We start from the raw sequence: 19,432 nt of genomic DNA, 5'->3' as shown, positions 1-19,432 counted from the left end.
AGGTTGGTGAACTTTTTTCTCATCATTTGAAGACGATGCTTCCTCCTCCTGGACAGCTCTCAGGACAGATTCATAGTGGACTACTTCTTTGCTTGATGATAAAGTGGAAGAACTGGCCTTCTCCTCCTCCACTGTATGCGGCTCCTCCTTGAACACCACATCACGGCTCGCGATGATCTTCTTTGCCTCTTGGTCATATAATTTGTAAGCCTTCTGCTCATCACTATAACCCAAGAAGATACATTTTCTGCTTTTTGGTTTTAACTTGTTTCTCTTCTCATCTAGAACATGTGCATAACATTCACATCCAAAAATTCTGAAATGTGAGACAGATGGTTTCTTACCAGTGTAAGCCTCATGAGGTGCTTTTTCCTTGAGAGCCTTTGTGTAGCTCCGATTTAGAATGTAGACTGCAGTATTAACAGCTTCAGCCTAAAAATGGAATCCCTTGCCCTTTAGCATGCATCTTGCTATCTCCACAATGATGGAATTCCTACGTTCCACAACAGTGTTTTGTTGAGGTGTGTCAGGCGTCGTCAATTGACGCTTGATCCCTTTTCTCTTACAAAAGTCTTCAAACTCCTTTGAGTTGAACTCACCACCACCATCTGTTCTAAATTTCTTCACACTTTTCCATGTTTCATTCTCAACAAGTTTTAGTCATTCTTTAAACTTACCAAAAGCTTGAGCCTTATCATGAAGAAAGTACACCCACATCTTCCTACCGTAGTCATTGACAATCAACGTAAAATAAGAAGATCCCCCCAAGGCTTGTGTAGGCATTTTACCGCACAAGTCAGCATGCACCAACTCTAGAGGAGCCTATGCTCTATTCTTGCTTTCATGTGGAAATGCCTTTCTCTGTTGCTTGCCCATCATACAAGCTTCACATGGTTCCTTCAATTTAGTCACTGTAGGTAGGTGAGCAACCATACCTTGGCTTTGCATCTCCTTCAACACTGCAAATTCGATGGGTCCAAACCTTTCGTGCCAAAGCTTACTTGTGCCCACTCCAGCAGTGGCTGTAAGAGCACTTAGCTCATACAGGTTGTTCTTTCTTTCTCTTTTGCCAACAATTTTGCCAGCATTGTCAAGAATTTCCGCACCTGTCTTCTTGAACCTCACTTCATGACCAAGATCAGTTATGGCAGCAAACTAATAATAGATTTCTCCTAATTTCAAGAACATACAACACATCTGAAATCTTTTTGACTTCACCATTTGCAATAACAAAAGAAATAGTACCTGTGCCCGCAATAGGGCATTTTGCATCATTTCCAACCGTCACAGTGATGGATTCTTGTAGAGGCTGCATAGAACTATATAGACCTTTCTTGTTGGTCATGTGGCGGGAGGCCCCACTGTCCAACACCCATGAGTCAGTGGTAGATTCTTCTTGCGCCGAGGAGCACACTTCCTCAATGGTCGCCATGAATAACACCAACTCTACTTCAGTTGTGTTGGCTGTCTCTTTCCCTTTACTTTTAAGGGTACCATTCTTTTAATCTGCCTTCTTAACAGGACAATCTATGATTGCATGTCCTTTCTTCTTGCAGTAGAAGCACTCTCCTTGAAACTTCTTCTTACCGCCCTTCTTCTTTTTGTCCCCATCATTTTTGGTGGAGGAACCACCTTTGCCTTTTGCATTGGCAGAGAATGCAGCATCTCCATTGTTACTTCCTTCTCGGGATTTCATCCTCAACTCCTCCTTCATCAATAATGCACAAAACTCCTCAACAGTCAAAGCTTGAGGTCTCACCTAAGTATTAAGGGCAATTACTAGTCCATCAAACTTTTGTGGACAAATCCGAAGACACCTCCGAGCTAGCTCTTTGCTAGTATTTTCTATGCCAGTGCCAGCCATCTGATCGCACAGATTCTTAATCCGAGTGATGAATGCTTCAACTGTCTCTCCTTCAGTAAACTTCTCCACTACTAGTTGATTCTCTAAGTTTTGAATCCTTGTTTGGTTTCGTGTTTCATACTGGCTTCTCAGTACATTCCAAGCCTCTGATGCTTTGGTTGTATGCTGAATCAAAGTTAGAACACTATTAGAACAGCTTGTAACTAAGGCACACAATGCATCTACATTCCTTCGTTTCCAAGCTCATAGAAGATTTGCATTCGGAGGAATCATCACACTAAAATTTGATGGGTCGGGGGTAGGATATGGTTCTGCATTAGTCCCCAACACAGTCTCCAAAAGCTCATAAGAATCAAGGATAGTTGTAATTTTGAACTTGCACAAGGTGTAGTTTGTACCATCTAACTTGCCTTCGTTGAAGGTTGGTGGATGAATCCTCAGTGTTTGAATAGTTGGTACAGCACCACCACCTCCTGCACCACTTCCTGATGTGCCAGAACTACTTCCAGAAGATGACATCGTTCCTCTTTGCTATTGAAGCCTTTGTCTCTTGCGCACTCTTTGATCCTTAGAGCCCCCTGGGCTCTCATACCATGTAAAAATTACACGGCGCAGCGAATAGAATCTGAGAAAGAGATAGAGAGTACACAACAGATAAGAGGAGAATTACAAAATTTCTTTATCTCCAAACAACTGATACAAAGATGGCTCTGTCCACCCGTGCGCTTCCACTGTGAAGCTTAGATGGTGATCTAGATAGAAGATAGGTGAAGAGAAACTATGACTGGGTGAAAGATGGATAATTGATGGCTGTGAAGGGGTTTAGCTTTTATAGCTTGTGAAGGGGGTCATGATGGATGACCTTCCATGTGCCCATGTGTCTGTTGACCTTCCATATGCACATGTGTATGTTGACCTTTCATATGCACATGTGTCTATTGACCTTCCATGTGCCCATGTGTTTGTTGACCTTCCATGTGCACCTCCACTAGTTGGGTAGGGAATATCATAGGGAATATTCCCTTTACCATTGGCTAGGGCCCCTGATAACTCTCTTACCCCACAACTCAATGCAATGTGCCTCGAGTTGCTACCAGCTTAACTACTCGGTCTAACCCAAAGATTAGACCCACAATGGTCACCTTTTTGCCATCCGATCACATACACCTCATCTGACATACAAGTCAAGACTCAACCAATGTCCGGGCTCACATATGGCTTCTCCTCATAATGGGGGCCTTACAACTTTGAGCACCATGGATCATTGGTGGCACCTTATGAGGGTGGGGCATTGAGTATATCTAATGGTGAGATATCTATTCTAGATTGATAAGTTTAATGACTCGATCAATCAACTTTTGAATTGGGGTGTTGTGCATGTGATTAGTTTTTATTGTTTACCTAGGCTTCTAATCTTGATGGGGATATGGGATTTTTAATCCACTTTGCAAACATATTCACTTGTGTTATTCTCTAAGCTCTTGATAAGCTCAATCGGTATAGATGGTTTTGGTTCCCAAGGTTTTTTTGGTAGTTTTTTATCTCAATTATGTGGGTTGAACAATGTTTCTTATTAATTCTTTGTGTTTTTCTTGTTGTCTGGTTGGTTCCTTAGTAGTTATGCTCAATTAGCTCTTTCTAAGGATTGATGATTGCTATAGTGATTCTCATGCTCAAATTTCCTTCTTTCAAAACCAAGTTGTATTGAATAGTGCTTAAGAGTGAAATCATTCATAGTCAAGATTTCTTCTTTCCAAAATGTTATGTGATCTCAAATATCCCTTTCAATTCAAAACAAGAAATTTTGATGTTGATAGTAGTCATAGCTTTATATGTGTTATCCAAGCTTCTTGAATGGTATCTATATGTGACCTTGACCTAGGTCTTCTTAACTTCATAAGGCAATTGATCTTATAACTATCTATATTGTTTCCCTTAGGGTCAAGGTCTATTGATATGAGTCTCTTGGTCAATAGTTCTTTTCAATTTATGGGAAACATGTCTAATTGGATCGATCCTTGAGGTGTACTATTGTAGTTCAAATGAGAGTAAAGGCAATCCTCTTTATGGTTCAAGCTATGAAATTCTTAAATCTTTCCTAAAGCAATGTTCCAAGGGTGGATATCCTAGGTGGTATTGTGGTTTTACAATGGGTGTAGGGTGTGTACTATCAACTCATATTCATTGTATGCTCTATGTGAGTGTGCATGCACTTGTGCTCCATGAGTGCTACAGAACGTGCTTGAGACCAACTTCTAAGTGCTCTAGGAATATTCACTAAGGTATGTTCTAGCATGCATTCCCTATGCTACATGATTTAGATCTATTTGCCTTAGGTTTATATGCTTTAGTTTATGTGCCCTATGATGTGCAACCTTGTGCTTTGTGTGCATCTATGTGTACTACACTAGAGTGTGCTTTACTATGGTGTTTATACCTATGTGTACTATACTATAGTGTACTCTAGTATGGTGTCTTCCTCCTATGCCCTTCTGAGCCATGCCTCTATTTCATACGAGGTTCTTGATGTGGAAGCATGTGCATGACTAGTAATGCTCAACTTTGAACTACTATTGTCAAGAGTCAACAATGCTCTATTGTGCATCTCACCATGTGCAATTGTGTGGAGTTTTCATCAGTGGAAAGTTGTGATTGTTAGGGAGTTTGACCAAAATATTTCCTTTAAAAATGGATCTTTGGTGAAATTCCAACAAATGAACTCTAATCGTGTTAGAGATAGCATTTTTAGAACTTACTTTTCAAGAGAATTCCATTGATATATGGATTGTTAGGTTCGAAAGGGGGATAATGAAGTTATACCAAAGTTTCTTTTCGCATTTCCATACCCAAATAACCCATACATTAACGGAAAGATCTTAAAGAGTAGGTCCTAAAATGTAATCTTTGACATGTTTATAGCTCATTTGCAAAAAAGTTACTGTGTATCTAGTTTTTTAGGGAGTATTTTGATCAAAATTCCTTACAATACTATTTTTTAATCTAACTTTTTCCCTAATATTAATACCAATTTAGGGATCTATGGTGAGAACCAAGACTATGCCTTATGGGGAAAGGGGTTACATTCTACTTCCCCTTGCCTCTCACTCTCATGGAATCGAGTGTGGTACTTGAAAGAGAAGGTAACAGAACAAAAGCAAGAGGTAGAGGTGAGGGGTTAGAATAATGGTGCCATCTCATCAAAATGAGATCATCTATCAATAGCAGCATGAACATTAGTAACAAGTGATGCCTAAGAGAGAGAGGGGCTATTGGCTATGATTGTCAAGATCTCTAGGAAGGGAGATACTTTTTCATACAATAACCATTAATCAGGAACTAGCCATTAGAGACATCAATTAGGTTGAGAGTAGGTATCTCATAGGGGCCCATCCAACACTATTGGAGCTTTTCTAGAAACTTGCCAAATTAGGAATCATAGGCGAGGACTAAGTCACCTTGAATTATTTGTTCTAATGAAGCTATCATAAAGAACCTTCCATAAGCAATGATTGGACTAAATTCTTCATGGTTATATGGCATTGGATGCATCTTGGTTCTTGGGGAAAAGTTGAAGACAAGTATTAGGGGTTTGTTATGAAATGATCAATCTTATGTATGAATTTTGTAATAATGCTCAAGGCTATTGTACATTGCATTTCATCACACATAGGTCATCTATTTGTTATCTTTTGAATATTATGAGAGATCCCATTACTCAAAGCAAGGAAGAGCTACATGTATTTGTTGATGGTAGGATGTATTGAGGTCTATTACAGTGCCACAAGGAACTAGTCAATCTTGATTGCTACTGTAGGGAATCATGGATACAATTTGAGTCCATACATACTCATGCAGGTCATAAAAATGCCCAAGTGACCCTATTAGTTTTTTATAAGGTTGTTTAATATTCTTTAGATGAAATATATGGATTTATAGGTCCAAATAAGTCCATAACATGGCAAAATAGAGTGCCATTTTACTTGGATAGATTTGGTAAACCTGCTACAAAGTTTGGTATTTTCATTCTAACAAAAACAACAATGCATCTACAGAACATCATAATCTTTGAGGAGATCCATCAAACACCTCATTTGGACAAGTACTTCTCAAGTTAGAGGCAACTTAGTGACTACAATGGGACTGTAGGATTCTATGGACAACACTCATACAATGTTCAATTAGGATATGAAAGATAAAAAATGGAGGTAACGTATAGCGGAGTTATGGAAAGTGTTTGATAATTTTGGTCATATGATGGATTCAAAGATTGATAAGATGATTACTTTGTCAACATCCCATAGTGTGGAATTAAATCTTAATGGATTGACTATTGATACATCATATGGGCAGGCCATATGCTAGATTTTCTTATGTACCTTCATCTTAAGGATAGCATCATGATGAGTGTAAATATGATGATTATGGTATTGGGAAAGATGTACGTTATGCATCTTGTTACGATGATGGTTAAGTATGCAAATGCATATGGATGTCACCATTATGGACATAATCATGGTTATTATTATGATGCTATGGACTAGCATTGTGGACGTTATTATGACCATTCTTAGGATGATGATGGTTAGCATTCTTATGCATATCCCAATGTATTGTAAGGTATTTCTTGTCACTCCCATGGACAGACCTATGCAAGTGAACTATAGGGTAACTCCTATGACTCCTATGAGCAGCCCTATATAAGCGATACTCATGCTAATTCTTTGGGGTGTTACAATCATCATGAATATGGGCAACATGATATCATGAGTTCACCTACTACAAAGGTGAATACTTTAATTACAAGAGTGATGGAACATGAAGATGAAGAGGAAGAAGAACACGAAGATGAAGATAAGGAAGACCAAGAAGATACAGATGGACAAGAGATTGATCAAGGAGAGCAAGCTCAAGAGTTACATGGTTCTCATGGGACTTAGGAGGATTGTGTTAAAACTAAATGTCTTGAAGATGTTGGATCATCACATGATGGTGGATATTATAGATTACATCAATATATATGTTAACCCTCAGATAAGTAAGGTGGAAAATTAAAAAAATCTAAAGCAAAAGACAAGGCCAAGGCAAAAGTGGAATGGAAGACGAAGGCGCGCCAATAAAAATATGGAAACATAAGAAGTAGAGAAAACTTCTAAATCAAGGAGAAAGGTGCACAAGAAAATGCGCAAGTCATTACTTTTGTAAAAGAGCGCAAGGCACATTGTGATTTATTTTAAGAGCGTCGGGCTCTCAGCCATGAAAATTGTAAAGGTAGATGGGTGGTAGGTAAGAAGTTAATGAGATAGGAGAATAATGAGAAAAAGGGCATAGGCCTCAGCCAGCCATGTAAAAAAGGGGATAAGGGGATGACAGCCCAAAAGGGATTTAGGGCTCTGTATATAGAGTTCAAAAAGTGAATGAGAGCTCATTCTTTGGTGTGTGGAAAAGTGGACTCTTCTTCTTCTCTCCTTCTCTTCTCTTGCTTGCTTGTGAGTGCTTGAGGGAGGGAGTGAGCTTGTGAGAGTGAGGGATCTTGGAGGTGAAGCTCTCCACCTTCTCCTCTTCTCTTCTTCTCTTCTCTTCTCTTCTCTTGTCTCACATGTGGCTATGGAGGATGGAGCTTGGAGGAAGAGGTTTGAGGATGCTTGATCTTGCATCACAAATTGTGGAGCTATCCGAGTGCTTGAGAGAGGAAGCAACTCAATCAGGCATCAAGGTAAGCTCACAACACTCGTAGAGAGGGATAGTGTGTCAGCTATATGAGAGGTAGCCATTAGTGTTCACTTGAAACACTTGAACAATAAGCAGTCCATGGGTCTTGGTGGTTGAGATTGTGCTTGCCTCTACATTTTGGTTCCATTGCTAGGACCAATAGATTCAAGCTTGAGCACTTGCACGCTTCAAATCGAGCATTGAAGTGAGGGTTCCATCCTCGAACTAGAGCTTGAGGTAGATAGGAGATTTTAGGTCTTTAATCCATGCTACAAGTAAGTATTTTTAATATTTGATGGTTAGTTTAGTAGGAGAAATTAGTTCAGTACCTTACTTTAGATTATTGTTTCATTTAGAGTAGGTTAAGGATAGAAAATTACTTGGAAAAATGTAGGGTTTGCTGTTGTAAAATAGGCCAAATGGGGCACATATCTGTGAAAAATGGGAGGAAGGAGAGCTGCTGGGGGTTGAGACCAACAAGCAAGGGTCATGAGTGGCAAGAACCTTGTGGAGGAGGGATTTACCAGCCAAGAGACCAAGGGCAAGCTCATTTGAAACCTTGGCTGTGATGGGACCTCAAATGGGCCGGCACTGGCTATGGCACTAGCCGGACCTCATGCTCATAACGGACAAACACACCCACACGACCTCGCGGGCCAGGAGCGTCTATCTGCTGCTAAAGGACGAACTGTCCTACAGCCTAATCTATGCGTTTTTAGTTTTGTAGTCTAACGTTTCCCTTTCTATAAACTCCACAGAGGGAGAACCCATACACATTGGCAATAAATGCCACGATAATCACATACATGGGAGGCAACCTCTCGGTGGAATCAACGTGGTCGCACTGCAGCTCTCCTACATCACAGGGATTGGCCCCTTGATGCACTGCTCAACATATAGAACAAATGAACAAACTCCACTCTTTCATTTTGAACATATTCCAGGAGATACCATGTGTCCTCTCCAAATAATTCCCCAAGAAACGAACATCTATCCTACGACTTAGGTTGCCTTAATTCCCCAAGAAACGAATATCTATCCTATGACTTAGGTTGCCTTTCCACACTCAAGCGTGGGTCATCATAATCAAAAACAGGTGCTATGCATCCAGCCCTTTGTATTCTAATACCATGGTTGACATGCACATGCAAAAGTGGATGATCCTAAAGTGCTCAAACATAATATTCAATCAGAAACGTGTTGTGCACAACCAGGCTTTCCAATGCTCATTCACTAACTTGTTGCGGCGATGTAACGATAGCACCGAGACAACACTTGTGCTACTATCCTCTTAATTAAAATACAACAAACTCTATATCATGATATGCATCAAAAAATCAGCTCAGCAAGAAGATCGAACCATTCAAACATCCCACCCCCCTACGTTTAGGTATTGCTTTCATTGCATAGGTGTAGACGTTCATTTTGTCATGTTTTGATATGAAAAGTGGTAAATCACAAACTTTGACAAGGAGATAGGGCAAACTGAGGGTAAACCTCATGCTTTGCCACTATCATACATCCACAAACAATCATTATATTTTTCTTTATTTTTGTGAAGCGTATTTCTATTTTTTTTTGTTCCAATCACTTCAACGTACTAACATTCAGTTTATTTTCCATTTTTCCCCAATAGGAACACATTTCACCCACCCGAAACGACAAAACTGTCATTCTACCGCTTAAAAACCGCATTTTGAGTTTTAGAGAATTAAATAGAGCATGTAAATCATTGCAAAATCAAAATTTTCTGATAAACAGTAATTAATCATGATGCAACTAGCACTCAATTTTTTTTTCATCAAATAAGAACATCATTACCATCATAAAATACCAAAACCCTTCATTTTCTTTATAAAAATGGTCATACCGTATTTTTACGAAACCCGAGATGCATTAAATGACTGCGTGACCAGCGGACGGAGCCTCCATTGCTCTCAATCCAATGCTGCACATCAATCTTTAGCATCTCCATCAATCTCCATCACCGTTTCCTTCAATCTCCTTTCCGATTCCTCCTTCAAGATAGTGCGCATGAACAACCCATAGAGAGGAGAGAGAGGGAGGAGAGAGAAATACTAGATTGTGATCTCCATTCCGTCAGCCATATCTCGCGCGAAGACCGGTGATAGGATCAGGGAAGAAGGAGAATTTGCATGTTATGATCTGTTGTAGGTGGTACTTTGATGCTCCATAATCGATTTGGGGGGGGGGGGGGGGCGTTTTTTTTGCGCCGTTCATGGAGATGGCGTGCTGCCTCCTGCGTGAAAAAAATATGGAGGGGGGGGGGGGGGGTGCCCCCCTTTTTGGCCTTAATTTTTTGTCCACCTTTTCAAAATTGGCCAATTTCTGGCAACTTTTGCGTCCGGTCTCCGATTTGACCTCTAAAAAATCCTGCGCGTCCGTCTCGACGTCCCACACTGACTGGAAGCTCCCGATATCCCGCACGATAGTTGGAAAAATTATCAAAAATTCACAAGTGTCGCTCGAGTGTCTTTTAAAAGTCGTCTTTCACTTGGTGCTTAAAATCGTCCTAGCTGAGCCGCCGCCTTCGATGTTGAAGATTTTTCCCCTAAATTCTGGTTTTTTTTGCAAATTTTAGGCACATTCTGGGCTCAAAACTCTGCTCTCATTGGCGACCATGGGATAGGGCGACTCAGCTCGTCGAATCCCACAACAGATTTGCACAAAACAACCAAAGGAAGCATCAAGCTGATACAAAATAGATACATATTAAATCACAGCACAATGCTCACCCTACCCCTTGACAAAACCAAGGCATGAAATCCACAAGGAGTAGGCCTAGCATAATCTGATAGAAGGTCTGAAGCTAGTCACTAACCGACTGCTCCAACATGGCCAAACTAAAAAGAACTATCAAAGAAGTCGCCCTAAGTGGTGGTCTGAACTACCTACCTAACGAAGGACAGCACACCCCAAAAGCTCCTACTAGGTGAGGACTCCTATAGCCTGATCAAGAAGTATTTTCTTTTAGGCTTTTAATTTTCCATACTTGGGCATGTAAAAAGGAGGGAGCTGAGCGTAGTGACCCAAGGAGAACAGGTCATCGGCCTCGGGTCCTGTCTTGGTACCCAAGAACCTACCAAGCCCTCGCAAGGCGACACTTAATCCTTTTCAAACACTCACTTTTATTTTCGCTCCAACCTTCCTTACTTTCTTCTTTTCTAGCGAGACGCCACCCCTAGGAAGATAAGGCATCAGCCACGGGTCCTGTCTTGTCCCCAGGAACCTACCAGGCCTTCGCAAGGCGATGATCAACTGCTTCCAAGATTTTTCCTTTTGGTATTCTTGTATAGGGGTTAGAACCCCTTTTTACACACCTTTATATATATTTATTTTTGTGGAGATATTCGGGCATTTTTTTTCCTCTCTATCATCATCATTTTTTCCTTCGGCAGGCTTCTCTAACTGCCTCACAACTGACAAGAACTCCTAGAACGGTTGCCTAGCAGGCTAGCAGAACAGGGTCACTAGGACTGCTTTCTAAAACAAGCCTTTCGATGCCTGGCAATGTCTTTACAGGAGGCAGTGACTACTCAGCCCTCCCTTAGACAGACCTAACCTAAACCTAGGATTTCATGCCTTGGATGCCGGTCCCCAACAAGGAAAGAAAATCCCCTACAAGTACACGGACACATATAGCATAGAAACACGATACTCGTAAAGGAGAGATATCACCTGGATAGGGGCACAAGAAGTCTCCGCGCAATATAGGCTCCTTTCAAGCTTTGCTTTAAACCTGTCTAGCACAGGACTAAAACAAGAAAACATTAACCGCACCTGTACTAAATAGACGACTGGCCCTCTTGGCTTAATGAAATAAAGCATTTCACTACAAAAACTGATCGGCCCTCTTGGCCTAATGAAATAAAGCATTTAAGACCTTGCAAAACTGGCCCTCTTGGCCTAACGAGATCAAACATAATAGCACCTACACATCCCTCCCCGAAATAGTACAGATATACAATAATATGCTCCTTTCCAAGGAGGAAAAATAGGGCTCGCAGCCCTAAGCTAAATGCATAAGATTATGACCCATCCCTCCTGCATATATAGCAAGAGGCGTATGCATAACATGTTGTCTAATCAGCCTATGGATCCAGGATAACAATGGTAGATGGGTCTCGACTACTCTTTATATCACCCATATCAACCATTGCCTGCTATATATATTGCATGCTCTGATAACATTCCCCACAAGCGACCGAGTCCTGTCTCATTATTGATAGCAATATCCAAACTAGGACCATAGTTGAAGAAAAGGTCTTCTTCATAAGCAAGGTTTGCTAGTGAATCTGTAAACTGATTCTAGTAACGTGGAATCAACTGAAGAGACACTCTCTCAAACTCCTCAAATAGGGTCATGGCAGTTCGATGATACATACAAAGGATGGGATTCCGCACTGTGTATGTCCCATCTAGCTGATTCCAGATCAACTGGGAATTCCCTTTTACTAACAACCGCCGAATACCACCTTGCTTGGCAATATACAGTCCCATAATCAAGGCTTTATACTCCGCCATGTTGTTAGTGAATCCTACCCCGAGATAAGCAGCTAACTTCATCATAACTCTACGTCGGGGATCTCGGATTACTAGTCCAACACTCCCTTTTTTTATTAGGTCCCCTAGACGCTCCATCAAAATATGATGTGTACGTCCACAATGGGTTTACATAGCCTGCCATCACGAACTCCTCTATTCGTAATTATGATAGTCAAAATTTAGCATGTTTAGAGGATGAACTGACGGCTCCATCCCACCTTCTTCATTAAACTCAACATGCATACTTGTCAACATTCGTAAGCAGTGATGGTAGAAGACTTTGATCTCCCACACAAATGTTCCATCTTCTTGCTCAATCACTTTGTATCCTTTGCTCCACCAGATAAGTTTCCCCTGATGGTATCTTTGCTCCAGATATGGGTGCTCCAAATAAGGAATTGACCGCCCATCAACTAGCTTTAACCTCTTTTGCAGGTCTCAAATTAGCCCCAGCATGAACATGCAATGCATTTCTCTGTGTTAGCATACTTAGAAATAATAAGGTTTAATCTTATTAAGATTAACCTTATTTTTAAATTCTACTCCCTGTAGATCAACTAGTAGAGCCGTAGACCTATTTTTCCCTATCCTGACAATCTTGTAGGGGCCATCCCATCTAGGTTCTAGCTTCCTTGGAAATAGCTCCCTACGCGCATCGTAGTGTAGAACTAATTGCCCTTTTTTAAAGGCATACTTCTTTGCTTTAAGGTCGTGCAATTGCTTCATCCGACATTTAGCTACCTCCTGGTGTAATAAGCTCTGCAATTTCAGCTCATCCAGGTGGGCTATGGTCGTGAAACGTTCAAAGAGTGCATCCTCGTTTCTCAAAGAGTGGTTAATTGCAAACCGTATGGTTGGCAACTCGATTTCGAGGGGTAACACACATTCTTCCCCATAAACTAATTTAAATGGAGTATGGCTAGTAGCTCGCTTGAATGTTGTATTGTACGCCCATACTACCACATAAAACTTTGTGTCCCAGTCTCGTTTCTTCTCCGAGACTATTTTAGTTAAGATACCCACAAGCTGCTTATTAGTGCTTTCAACTTGCCCATTGGCTTGCGGATTATAAGGGGTCATTTTGCTGTGCTTGATTTGCCAAGCTTTAGTCAGGCTTTTGATCACTTTATTCAAAAAGTGGGTTCCACGGTCTGACACTAGTTCCTTCGGTGGACTGAAATGGCAGATACTCTGCTCTAAAAGGAAACTTGTAGTCTCTTTTGCATTGTCGTGCCTCGTCACCCGCGCTTCTGACCATTTTGAAAAGTAATCAGTTGCTACTATAATGTACCTCTTCTGAGTAGTAGACGATGGGGTGATAGGGCCCACAAAGTCAATGCCCCACTTCTCAAATGGAAGGATAGCCATGATAGGTGTAAGTGGACGTTTCCTATTCTCTCTACTGTCATGTCTTTGACAGGTATCACATCTCTTAACATACTCAAAGGAATCTTGGAAGATGGGCGGCCACCAATATCTAGCTCTTAAAGCTTTTTGTGCCGTCAACCGTCCAGCGAAGTGCCCTCCACACGCAGAGTCATGGCATTCTTCCAATATGAAAGGAACCTCGTCAGACATCACACATTGGCGATAGATATCATCAACACCCTGCTGATATAGTGTTCCTGTGTGATCAAGGAAAACTTCTAAGCGTGTTGTCTGATTTTCCTCTTTTCAGATTTTGATAAACCAGCTCCAATCTCTCCCGTTGATAGATAATGCGTGATAGCAGCATACCACGATGGGATAGAAGCTGCATCAATTTTAAACATTTCTTTGATATCACTTCCTTCAGCCAAAGTCTCTTTTGGCTCCCCGAAATCCACAAGGCATTCCACAATCCCCTGCAACCTTGGTGGCTTACTCTTAATCTCATAATCGAACTCCTGCAAAGTAATTAACCACTTTGCCAGACGATCAGGCGGTTGTAGCTTGTTCATAAACAATCCAAGCCCTTCCGCCTTCGTATAAAAAACTACCTTCTCATAGATGATGTAGTGCCTGAATTTTTTAGTCGCAAAGACCATTGCAAGGCACAACTTCTCCGTGTAGGTGTAGTTAATTTCTAATATGCCCAATTTTCAACTAGCAAAAGCTATCGGATGATACCACTTTTCCTCCCAGATTTGGGCTAAACAATAGCTATGCATGGTGGCTACTGAAAATATGTAAAATACCTCGCCTCTTTTAGGTGCTTTTAAAACTGGTGCTTTTACTAGCTCCTATTTCACATCCTCAAAAGCTACCTTACAAGGGTCCCTCCATACAAATAGACAGCTAAAGGATAATAAGTTCGTTAATGGTAACGTCCTTTCTGCCAAGGCATTTATAAACCTCCGATAGTATCCTACCGATGACAGAAAGCTATGTACCTCTTTCGGAGTGCGTGGTGGACTCATAGTGACTATAACCTTGATCTTTTCAGGGTCAATTGCGATCCCTACTGAGCTGACCACATGGCCTAGCAATAGCCCATAAGGCACTCCAAAGACACACTTCCGTGGGTTAAGAGCAATAAAAATCGTCTGCAGCGCTCAAAACACTTTCTTAAGATAATCAACATCCTTTCCCTTACAGTGGCTACCCCCAGGTCATCGATAAATACTTTCAACTCATCTAGGGAGATGTCACCAAAGGTCTTGTCTGCTGTTCGTTGCCATGATCCAGGTGCATTGCACAAACCAAAGGCCATCACATGGTATGCAAAAGTACCAAAGACAGTAATAAAAGTTGTTTTCAACTTATCCTCTTCTGCAATTCCCATCTAGTTGTATCCTGCAAAGCAATCCATAAACGAATATATTTTCCTACCCGCTAATTGATCCAAAATTTGGTCAATAAATGGCAATGGGTAGTAATCATTAACCATCTGCTTATTCAACTCTCTAAAATCTACACATAGTCAGATCTAGTTGTTTTTCTTCTTCGTGATGACAACTGGTGAACACCATTCTGTGTGCTGTACAAGGAGATTAAACCAGCTTTCCGTAACTTTTGTAACTCCTCAAATAGCCCGTCCCTCAATTCAAAAGGCATAGGCCTTACTTTTTGATGCACAGGACGACTACCTTCTTTTACATGAATAGTATGAACAGCCAGGCTAGGAGGAATGCCTCTTAGCTCGTCATAACTCCAAGCAAAGATGTCACGGAATTCTTGAATCAAGGACACATAGTCCTCCCTTTCTGCTGAACTGAGCATGGAACCTAATTTAATTTGTCACAAATCATTCGGCGTGCCAAGGTCACATCCGCGTCTCTTATCCTATCTTCAGGCTCTACCGGCTCATTTAGAGTTATCTGATAAATATCCTCTATAGTGGACCCCTCTTTAGATTTATCACTGGATGATGTCTCACTACCAGATGGATCATCTGCTGTTTCTAATTTAGTAGAGGATAAAGGAGCTCTCTCACTTTGAGGAGACTCAGGGTAAGCATTGACTATTACTCGATTAGCACCTCTACCTAGAACCACTCGACCGGCGGGTATATCGACTTGACAGTCTGTTCGTAAGATCCAAGGCCTACCTAGCAAGACTCGATAGCTAGGATGTCCTGCAAATCTTATCACCCTAAAGTCCAAGAAGCATTCTACACTTGCAACTGTAACATGGACTTTAGTAATGCAACCTTCGGGTTGCCTTAGACTATCATCAGCCATTCTAAGAAGGGTGGAGCCATCTTTTTGGATGCCTAGACCCAACCTCTCCATCAACTCTGAACTCATAATATTGACGAAGGACCCACTGTCTACGATAGCATGCTTCACTAATATTCCATCCACGTATGCTCGAACCCTAGGGCAATTCTTTTCAGCATGATCAAACCAATCTTCCCCTACTCGTGCTATGCCCAAAGGTTCTACAATATACCCAATACGTAGGATCTGCTTGAATTCCTTGCGTACTCCTGGAGATAATTTAATCAACTGTAAGAGGTTTACATCCGGTTTGACTTCGCAAAGAGAACTTGCTAAATCAAAATCATGATAGGTAGCCAAAGCTCTCTTTTCTCACCAAAGCATTCTTTCTTTTGGTTTCAGGACCGGCTTTGGTGCTTCTCTTTTAGCTCTTGCCTTCTTTCTTGGCACTTCCTCATCCTTCTTAGGATCGATTTTTTTGTCAACAGGCCTTAGAGGTCCACCTTCCACGCCAAGACTCAGCACTTGTGTCCCCTTATCCCCTTGCTTAGGGTTTTCCTCGATTGGTTTTGTATTATCTTTATCACCCTCTTTAGCCTTTTGGCCTCTTGTCACGGCTCGTAGGTTAGAGGTTTCAGCGCCATTGACGCATACAGCCTCGATAAGGCTGACTCCATTGTCTTGTGGCAACTCCTCTATAGTGGTCTTTCCCCTTTGCAGTATTTGTCTTGGTCCATCATTTTGCTGGAGGTTACTACCTTGCGCTCTATGATTAACTGGACCTGGCTGTTTACTCCCTTGTTGGAGGGAACTAATCTTACTCCAACAGGTAGCGGCTAAGTGGTCCGACTTCCCATAAATATCACATTTAACATTTGGATAGTTTCTAGGGAAATGTTGTTCGCCACACCACTTATAGCTGAATCTTGAGGGACCACCCTCTTCAGACGTCGACTCCCTATTAGACTCTGCTGCTTCTTCAGGAAATTGACCTCAATAGCTATTTGCCGATATTGTTCAGAAATCATGTCAGTGTAGTGCTTCATCATATCCTTAGCTTCGCCAAGGACATTAGAGGCACTCGACTCATAGCCTTGATCGTCTATTCGTCGTTCCATTGGCCTAACAATTTGATTGGGCATCGGTTGTTTACTCATAGGAACAACATTAGGGTTCGAAGCTTGGCCTCCAACATTTGGTGGAGCCAATTGACTAGCCATAGGCATAGTCACACTGGGAGGAGCTGGCAGCAAAGATACATTTTGAACCATGCTTCCTCTCCCATTAGGGTTATTCATAGGCATCCCTTGACTTCCATTTATCAATGGTAAACTGCCTCTAGGTACTAGACTCGCATTAAGATTTATTCGAGAGGAGTAGGCCATTTGTAATCGTGACTCTACTCCTTTTGCCTGTGTGATGGCGGTTTCTATATCAGCCAAAGCCACATTGCTCAATTGTACCTGAATATTGAAATCCAATCCATGCAAGAAGTATTGCAATTGGGCAGCCGACGGAATAGAATGTAAGTTTGTAACTTACGAAACACTTCCTTAAGCTTCTTGGCATAGGCTTTCACATTCTCATGGGGTTCTTGGCGTGTTACATTCAAAACATGCAACCAGTATTGGCCACCTCTTTCAGGGGCATATTCTCCTCGAAAAGCTACATAAAATTGGTCGATTGTAGTTATGATTCCAGTCTCTATGCTATGATACCATACTGCAGCCCTTCCTTTTAACGTCATGTTAAAGAACATCATAAGATGTCCCTCATCTTGGATGCGGTAATTAAACATTAATCTTTGGAATTCACAAATGTGAAACTCCGCATCTTCTTTGGCTAACCCATTAAAAATGGGCAAAGGAACTCCTAAAGTTGCCAGATCCAGCGTCCTTGTAGGAATTGCAATGGGTTGTGCCATGACGACAATCGGATTAACAATAGGAGTTTGGACTGATGGAATCACACCCCCACTTGAAGTGGGTTGACTTGGTGGAAGAGAGGAAGAACTCGCGCTTTCTCCTACACCTAAACGACTATGTGTAGCAGTTGGGTTACTAAGACCACTGCCTTTTATGCGTATCGGGCTGCTCCTTTGAGGAGAATAGCATCTTACAATCTCCAACCGCCGTCTAGCCCTCTCAGCACGTTCTGCTTTTTGTATTTCGGCTTGATGGTCCTTGTGAGAGGACATAAACCAACTTTTTGGTCCCTAAAAACCCTAGATTCGAGAACCACCACTTGTTGGCAGCTCTCGGTAGACGCACCACTGATGGGACCTCAAATGGGCCGAGACTGGCTATGGCACTAGTTGGACCTCATGCTCATAACAGACAAACACACCCACATGGCCTTCGGGCCAGGAGCGTCTATTTGCTGCTAAAGGAAGAACTGTCCTAAAGTCTAATCTATGCATTTTTAGTTTTGTAGTCCAACGTTTCCCTTTCTATAAACTCCACAAAGGGAGAACCCATACACATTGGCAATAAATGCCATGATAATCACATACATGGAAGGCAACCTCTCGGTGGAATCACCGCGGCCCCACTGCAGCTCTCCTACATCTCAAGGATTGGCCCCTTGATGCACTGCTCAACATATAGAACAAACGAACAAACTCCACTCTTTCATTTTGAATGTATTCCAGGAGATACCATGTGTCCTCTCCAAATAATTCCCCAAGAAACGAACATCTATCCTACGGCTTAGGTTGCCTTTCCACACTCAAGCGTGGGTCGTCGCAATCGAAAACAGGTGCTATGCATCCAGCCCTTTGTATTTTGATACCATGGTTCACATGCACATGCAAAAGTGGATGATCCTAAAGTGCTCAAACATAATTTTCAATCAGAAACGTGTTGTGCACAACCAAGCTTTCCAATGCTCATTCACTAACCCGTTGCGGTGATGTAAGGATAGCATCGAGACAACACTTGTGCTACTATCCTCTTAATTAAAATACAACAAACTCTATATCATGATATGCATAAAAAAATCAGCAATAATCAACACGCAAATCGCACCATTCAAGCATCCCACCCCCCTACGTTAAGGTATTGCTTTCGTTGCATAGGTGTAGAGGTTCATTTTGTCATGTTTTGATGTATGAAAAGCTGTAAATCACAAACTTTGACAAGGAGATAGGGCAAACCGAGGCTAAACCTCATGCTTTGCCACTACCATACATCCACAATCATTATATTTTTCCTTATTTTTGTGAAGTGTATTTCTATTTTTCCCCTTATCTTTCCCATTTTCTTGATTTATTTGTCAATAAAATATGCTATTTTTTATTTTTCTTGTTCCAATCACTTCAGCATACTAATATTCAGTTTATTTTCCATTTTTCCCCCATAGGAATACATTTCACCCACCCAAAACGACAAAACTGTCATTTTATCGCTTAAAAACCGCATTTCGGGTTTTACAAGAATTAAATAGCGCATGTAAATCATTGCAAAATTAAAATTTTTTGATAAACATCAATTAATCATGATGCAACCAACACTCAAACAAATTTTCATCAAATAAGAACATCATTACCATCATAAAATACCAAAACCCCTTCATTTTCTTCATAAAAATTGTCATACCGTGTTTTTACGAAACCCGAGACGCATTAAATGACTGCGTGACTAGTGGACGGAGC

This window comes from Lygodium microphyllum, chromosome 6 (assembly GCF_053477565.2).
Source record: "Lygodium microphyllum isolate KBCC chromosome 6, Lygodium_microphyllum_v1.1.10, whole genome shotgun sequence".
NCBI classification, from domain to species: Eukaryota; Viridiplantae; Streptophyta; class Polypodiopsida; order Schizaeales; family Lygodiaceae; genus Lygodium; species Lygodium microphyllum.
This window is presented reverse-complemented; position numbering follows the sequence as displayed.